The sequence below is a fragment of the Hyaena hyaena genome, unplaced genomic scaffold, assembly GCF_003009895.1.
Source record: "Hyaena hyaena isolate Hyena2069 unplaced genomic scaffold, ASM300989v1 scaffold_137, whole genome shotgun sequence".
Classification (NCBI taxonomy): domain Eukaryota; kingdom Metazoa; phylum Chordata; class Mammalia; order Carnivora; family Hyaenidae; genus Hyaena; species Hyaena hyaena.
In genome coordinates, this window is record NW_024080769.1 from 2,216,630 (window position 1) to 2,224,048 (window position 7,419).

A 7,419-nucleotide genomic window follows, 5' to 3' on the forward strand; every position below is an offset into this window, starting at 1 on the left:
GACCATCTTAAACCATAGTTCTGTGTAGTCCTGGGACCATGCTGCTCGTACACTGTGTTGTGCAAGTCTAAGAATTTTAACCAGGTATTAAAGTCTTCTGCTGTTTGATTCCATCTTTCCAACCATGATTTTCATTACTACAGCCACACTCAAAGGTTCTTAATAACGTTTTCCATTTAGCCCTTTTTGCCCTTTGCTGAAAATTACCTGCCCCTTCATTTCTGCCTGATGAACACTCTAAGACCCTACGTGAGTGCCATCTCCTCCATGAAGACTTTTCCAGTTTTCCTCAGCTCAAAGAATCTCCCTGCCCTGAGCTCCTATAAGTTTCTATTTATACATACATTTTTGCCTTGACTTACTTGGCTCTTGCCGTAGCATCAAGTTGGGTAGGTCTGCTCTTGAAGGGTTTACAGTGAGCATCTCATCCAGCCTCTGTAATTGCACTCAGAAGCAGGTGCGGTAGGAAATGTGTCTGCCGCACCCACGGTAGGTGCTCAGAGAAGCGCCTGTTGCCTGAACGCAGGACTTCCCGCTTACACCATTCATTTTTAGGCAGCCGCCTAACAGAACGCTCTGGACGCGATTAGGTTGCACAGCCAGGCGAGTCGGGGGACGTTCTAGCCAGTCGCTAGGGTGTCCCTACCAACCTCCCCCTACCCAGCTCCAAATGGGTGTGAGTGTGAAGGAAGTGCGGCCGGGTAGCTCCGCTAGCTCCTCCTCCTCGTCCACTCTGCGGATCTCTTGAGTCTCGGGTCCCCCTTCCCGTCCTAGGGTCTCAAACTCGAAGCGGAGGCGCCGGAGAGATAGGGGCCTCTGCCACAGATGCGCTTCCCCCTCGCGGCTAGTTTAATTTATTTATTTATGTGTTTTTGGAGGGAGGGAGCGTTCAATGAAGGGGAAGAGGTGGAGCAGGGGGAGGAGGCGTGCCCAGGCGGACTGACGCTAGCGCTGAGGAGCCAATGGCCCTTGGGGGGCGTTCCCTCCCATTCAGGACTCCTCGCCTGGCTCGGAAGGTATGTTAAACAGCTGCTTTTAATTTGGTCTCCCCAATCTCAGGCATTTGGGGGGCTAGCCCGTTGGCCAGTCGCTCTGGCCGGTTCGCCACGGTGCGGGCGCCGCGGGCCCCGGGACGGAGCTAGAGGAGGCTCGGAGTCCGGCGGCCGAGGGAGGCTTGGGGCAGGCCAGGAAAGAGAGCTCTTGGCGCCGCCCGCTTACCAGTGTGTGTGTTTCCAAGCCGGCCGGATTCGTGGGGAGGGGGTCGGCCAGGCCTGGGGTCGCCAGTGCGCCGGCCGTGCTGCCTAGTTTATTTCACCGAGCGGTCGGTTTCGGTAGGTTTCGGCGGCGGACTGGGTAAGGGGCGGGCAGGGGGAGATTTTCCCCCACCTTGCTCCTGGAATGCCTTAAAAAAATACATATATATATATATATGCATATATATGCATATTGTAAAGAAGAAAATAGATATTCCGTACACCGATTGGAACTGAGCCCGGGCTGCGGCGCGCGGGCTCGGCAGGGGGCGGCGGCCTGAGCCCGGCAGGCCAGGCCCACTGAGCCCGCGGCGCCGGGAGTTGGTCGAGAGCTGGAGTTAGCGAGCGAGCCGGAGCCCGCGGCTTTCCCCGCTAATCGTGCTGGGCGAGGGCGGCAGCAGCCGGGAGGGTTTTGTTTCGGTCCGCAAACTTGTAGGAGGGGGCGGTGGGCGCGATCCGGAGAGGCGCGGGCGCCGTGGGCCGCGGTTGTTATGGACTCTGGGGGCGGGGGCAACGCCGGACCTGCGGGAGGGGCGGCCGGGGGAGGAGGAGGCCACCGGAAAGAGCCCCTCGCGCCTCGGCAGCAGCCTCGCGTGCCAGTCTGTGTTCTCCGAACTCCCGGGCCGTGGCAGTGGAGCCAGCACTCGGCGCCGGAACCCGCCAGGCCGCGAGCCCGCGCGGAACTCAGCCCGGGGGTGTGGAAAACCTCCAGGAACTCGGCGGCGGCTTCGACCCGCGGCCCCAGCTGATCCCCTTGCAAACATGGAGCTGCCTCCTTCCCCGCCCACCCCAAGGCGGCGGCGGCGGCGGCGGCTCCCTTCCCCTCCCCCGGCCGCGCCGCTCGCCCGCTGCTGGTGCGGGGGCGGGGGCGCGGGCGTGTGAGCGCGCCCACGAGGGGGTGGCCTGAAAGGGGCAGTGAAGGTCGGAAACTGGGAAAACAGTCTCCACGCTCAGAATCGGGAAAAGGAAATGCATCAGCGGGCGGGGAGGGGCGCGGGGGGCGCGTCTGTCAGCCGGGATGGCGGCCGCGGGCTGGAAGGCGGGGCGCCGGCGCTAACCGCCGGGGTCGGGCGGGGCGCAGCCGGGAGAGGAGGTGCCGGGGCCCGGGCCCACGGAGCGCTGGGCTACCCCGGCCTCCGCTCCTTGGCCTAGCCTGTTTACTATCTACTCCAGCCGCCGCTTGTGCAACCCGCCTGGAGGGGAGCTGAGGGGCGGGGCCTTTCCCTCTCTCTTCCACCCACCTCGGGCTCCTCTAGAGGGCCCGCCTTCTCTTGTCTTCCACTGGCTGGGCAAGACTCCCTTTTTGACTTCTCGGTTCTTGACTGGATGACATTCTCTTGAGCTCCGCCTATCGGAGGCCGGGCTGGAGTTTAAGTTGCTAGGATTTTTTTCCGTGAAGGGCGGAGGGAGGATTCCTGCGGCTTACGTGAGGCGCAAGGTCCCACCCCCATCGCTGATTGGTCAGGCGGATAGTCCCGCCCTCTCCGGCAGGGTGAGCTAGGAAGGGGGGGAGTCCACGCTCTGTTCTCCGCCCCCTCCCCTATCCTGTGTGCGCGCTCCGCACATGTGTGAGTCCCGCCTTGCTCCTTCGAACTGTCCTCCCGCCCGGAAGTCCCGGGTTTGGAGTCCTTGGTGAGGGGAGGGGGGGTGAGGGGGGTGAGAAGGGCGGAGAAGGCACACAATGATTTCTCTAAAGCTCGAGATCTGGTGGCTTTGCGATGTTGGGTTGACAGCATGAGTGGATGTGGAGGGCCTCGGCTCCACGGGTTCTGCAGAGGTTAGAAGGAGCGGGTAGGATCTGGCCTTCCCCGCCAAGGATTAGGCTCTGACCCTGCGGCTTGGCTATTCCCGCGACTCTTGATTTTCCGGAGATCTCCCTGAGCTTAAGCTTGAGAACGCCGCGGACGCTAGCAGCCTGTCCTTAGTTGGCTTTACCTAAAACTGAACCACCTAAGATTGGCCTGGGTGCCTTTAGGCAAGATCCAGGGCAGTTCATCCCCTGTTGACAGAGAAGTCGGGGGCGGCCCAATCCTCCTTGGATTCGAAGTGGTTCTTGAGGTGCAGATGGGAGCGTCGTGTGGCACCCATTTCCAGTGGGGGACGGCCTAGAGTGAAAGGTAACCCTCGAAAGTTCTGTAGAAGTGCCGCTTCTTCCTAACCTCCTAGAGGTTTGTCCCGAGGGTCGCTTTAGTTGATGTGACTTGTTTTTAGAGTTCCGACCTGCTTCAGGGCTTGGATCTCATCTGTTAGCTACTCATGGAGTTCCCAGTTTACTGCCTTGTCCTTGGGGCTCGAAGCCATCCATCCTTGGAGTCCGGCCCACCTGTTGCCAGAGCTGGTTTCTTTGCCGTCTCCGCTGGGTTGTGGAGGGAGGACAAGATAGGACCTGGGAATGTGTTCCCTGGGGCCTGCCACTTGGGGACTGACACGGCTCTCTTGGGGGAGTAGCCTTTTTGCTCGAGAGCGGGAAAACTCTAGTCCCGCCCCCTCCTTTCCTGGCGCTCCTTGAGCCCCCCCCCAAAGCAGGGCCAGCGACCGTTCTCCACCCGATTTGGTAAAATCGTTCTCCGCCCGATTTTGGTAAAATAAATAAAAGCAAGTTAGGCACTGCAAGCACTCTGTGTTTGAAGCATTATAGTCTACACAGAGAAGGCCTAGGAACTGCCATTAATCCTTGTTGGCCAAAGGAGTAGGTGAACAGCCGTTCTTATCTTTTGTCACTAACTCTGGAATTTTTATTCTTTATATGAAGTGTGGTGAAGGTTCATTTATGCCGTGGCCTGTTTGGTCTCCTTCAGTTCGAGTCCGAATGTTCCTACAGATCTACCCCGCAGATCGCAAATGCCTTACACCTCACGCTCCGCCTTCCGGAGGCTTGCCAGGGCGGTGGCTGTTAGGGCCCGGCCTTCATTTTGGTGTCTCCGCCCTCTTAGGACTGCATACTCAAGTTTAGGGATTGTCGGTGTTAGAAGTGTGCAGCCACTCCTAACTGGCTGGCGGGCTGGCAGCCACTGGGGCGATTTTTTCGGCTTTGGTCTCCAGCCCTTAATGCTGTACGTACTGAAAGCTACACGGAGCCGGTTGCTCCGGATATTTGTGTTTACAAGTAGGCAGCGTGCGGAAATGTAAATTGTGAAGAAAGAACTGGATAGGATGAGGTTCTTTCTCTCTCTCTTATTTATTTATTTATTTATTTAGTAAGTGGGTCCTCCACGGTGGTAGTCCTGCTGCCTCTCCCTTTCAAGTCCCAGGGCATCGGATCCCGGCTGCTGAGCTCCGCGCCCCCCTCCTGTTTTGGGCCCTGGAACTCTCTGCACTTCAGTCTCTAGTGTAAACATTCCACAAAAGGACTGCTAAGGTTCAGCCTCCTAGCGCGGGGCGGAGTCAGCTCCTTCCTAGACGGACGTCCTGGCCAATTGAGGCTGCTACCGGCGCCGACATATCCAATCGACTAGTTGGGGCGGGGCCTATCTCACTTACGGACATTTTACCCCACATCGGTTACTTACCTTCCTGGGGCAGCGAGAGAGCCAGGGGTAGCCTTCCAATGCGATGACCGGCGGGGGCGGGAGCCGACTTGTTGGGCCTGTGGCTGAGACCGCACGGGGCGGGATGTGTGGAGTCCTCCAATGAGACGTGAAGAGCTCCCATGCTTCCTCCAATAGTGTTGAGGCTTGGGGGTGGGATTCAGCAATTCGTCTCCAATAGGCGGGGTTGAGTTAGGGAAGCTCCCCGCCAATAGGGGCGTGGAGAAGGTGAGCGGCTCCCCCCACTCCCAGCAGAGGGGGAAGGGGCGGGCAGCCGGCAAGCAGGGTGCAGGGATTGGTTAAATTTTTGACGGGCGGGTAATGCGGCCTGTGGGGGAGCGAAGTTGAGTCTTCCCTCTGCGGGGCGGGCCGGGGGAGTGGGCGGGATTTCCCGGGTAACAGAGAAGCGGCCGCGGCGGTAGAGGCGGCGGAGACGGTTTCTCCATCTTTCCCCCCCTCCCCTTCCCCCCTCGGAGTTTCCCTCCCTCCCTCCCTCCCTCCTTCCCAGTCTGGGCACCGGGGCCTGTGACCGTTTCGTTAGCGGAGAGGAGGCTGCCAGTCCGCTTCGGCGGGCCTGTGCCCTGCTCCGTTCCCGGGGCCTCCCTGCTGAGCCCAAGGCTCACGCCGAGAGGGACACGCAGTGAGGAGCGGCCGAAGCAGCTTTGCGGTGAGAGCACGCCGGGCCGGGGTCGGGGCGGGGAGCCTAGTGGCGGCTAACACCGGACTCGAGGGTGTGTATTTTTAGGGGGGGCCTGACCTCCCCGGCTTCCCGTAGAGCAGGCGGGCGGGAGGTGTGTGGATGTGTGAGGGGGGTGGGGGGCGGAGCGGGGTAGATCTTCGTGCGGGAGGGGGAGGAGAGCGTAGTCCCGGTGCGCGCGGAGGGGGCGGGCTCTCGCGCCGCCGCTCAGGGGCGGGGCCGGCGCGCGCGTGCGATTGTGGAGAAAGGGGCGGGGCCGGCCCTGGCTGAGTGCTGTTTGCGGTCGACCACCCCGCCTGCCCTCCCGAGGTGGGCGGGGCCTCGGCTGGGCAGCCGCGCACTGGCAAGCTGGGGTTGGGGGACGAGCAAGGGGTCTCCCTCGTGTGGCTTCGGGGCGCGGCAGGGAGGGGGCGTGAAGTCTACTTTCCTCCGCCTTCTCGGGATTCGGTTGGCCGGAGGGGCCGTACAGAGCCGTGATGCCACTCCTCCTGGCCGTGTCCCCCCTCCCCCCGGTTTCCGCCTCCTTGGCAAATGAGGCGGGGTTCGGGAAAGCCCGCTGTCGGGTCTGGCTGGGAGTCGCGGCGCCCAGATCTGCCCCGCCCTACGTCTCCGTGGGGTGGGAGGGGCTCCAGCCGACACTGAGCTGCGGAGGTATCAGGACTTATTCTTGTGGCTCTGCCATGCCTTTTGCCTAGGGCAGGAGGGCCTGGTGCCAGAGCTGTTGTCTCTACTTAGTTCCATGCAGCTTAGATGTCATCGTGCAGCCTAGAAGAGTGGGAGCATGGTCAGCGCCACTCCCCCCAGATTGTAATTATTGGGGCGAGGTGCTCAAGGTCCTTTCGTTGGAGTCTGCGGTGGAGTGGCCGCTCATGCTGTGACCATGCTTCCGCGGCGGTGATGGTGGGGGGAGGGGCGGAGAGTCATCAGAGACTAGAAATGTGGCCGGGGACAACCTTTCTTGGAGTTCCCTTGAATGTTGAGTTACTGTGGCTGTACGGGGCGGGGTTTCCTTTGAGCCAATAGGGTGGTGGGTAGTTAGACTTGGTCGCTATGTAGGTGCCTTAGGACTTCAAACTCAGTTAACAAGAAGTCTTAACAAGGCTGAAATTTAGAAAAGGGAGGGTTGGATTTACATTTTACTGCTTAAAATGATCTGTTTATAAAAGATGGTGATTAAGAAAAACTCAGACTGAATAAAATACTCTGATTTCTTCGATTCTTGCATTTTTGAATGTTTTCATTGTACCGAATGGTTCTGCTCTGTAAGCTTAATTTCACAAAGAAATAAGTTGCAATTTAGGTAACAATAGGTGTTCTTGAAACATCTGTTCTGATTTCAGTGCAATTCTTGTTAGAACATCTAGACCACTTTCTACTTATATTCTGTAAAATACAGTGCTCTTGCCCTGTTTTATACAGAGAGGGTGACGTCAAGGACTAGTGTAGCTTTGTGGATGTGACTTTGGTAGCATTGCTGTCCAGTCTGTATTGGGGAGTTGACTTAGGACATTTAATTTTTAATGAACTATTTTACAGGAAGGTTTTGCTTGGCTTGGTACATTCTTTTTTATATTTATTTATTTATTTATTTATTTTTAATGTTTTATTTATTTTTAGGAGAGAGAGAGAGAGCGTGAGCAGGGGAGGGTCAGAGAGAGAGGGAATCACAGACTGAAACAGGCTCCAGGCTCTGAGCTGGCAGTCAGCACAGAACCCGACACGGGGCTCGAACCCACGAACCGTGAGATCATGACCTAAGCAAAAGTCGGACGCTTAACCGACTAAGCCACCCAGGCGCCCCTTATTTTTATTTTTTAATATTTGTTTATTTTTGAGAGACAGAGAATGAGCAGGGGAGGGGCAGAGACAGAGGGAGACAGAATCTGAAGCGGGCCCTGTAGCTGATAATCTGAACTGAAGTTAAACTCTAGATTTGTGCTTT

At 58.2% G+C, this 7,419-nt stretch overlaps 1 protein-coding gene across 4 annotated transcripts in view; it reads left to right on the forward strand.

Annotated features, from left to right (window-relative positions):
* The first annotated feature begins 998 nt into the window (after positions 1–998).
* The window catches only part of SIN3A (SIN3 transcription regulator family member A), a 71,479-nt gene continuing 65,058 nt past the window's right edge, over positions 999–7,419 (forward strand). For 2 of the 4 annotated variants that reach the window (XM_039238203.1, XM_039238206.1), the window contains exon 1: positions 5,193–5,447. The gene's annotated coding sequence lies outside the window, so the exon portion shown is untranslated. The other 2 variants (XM_039238205.1, XM_039238204.1) reach the window with 2 other exon arrangements.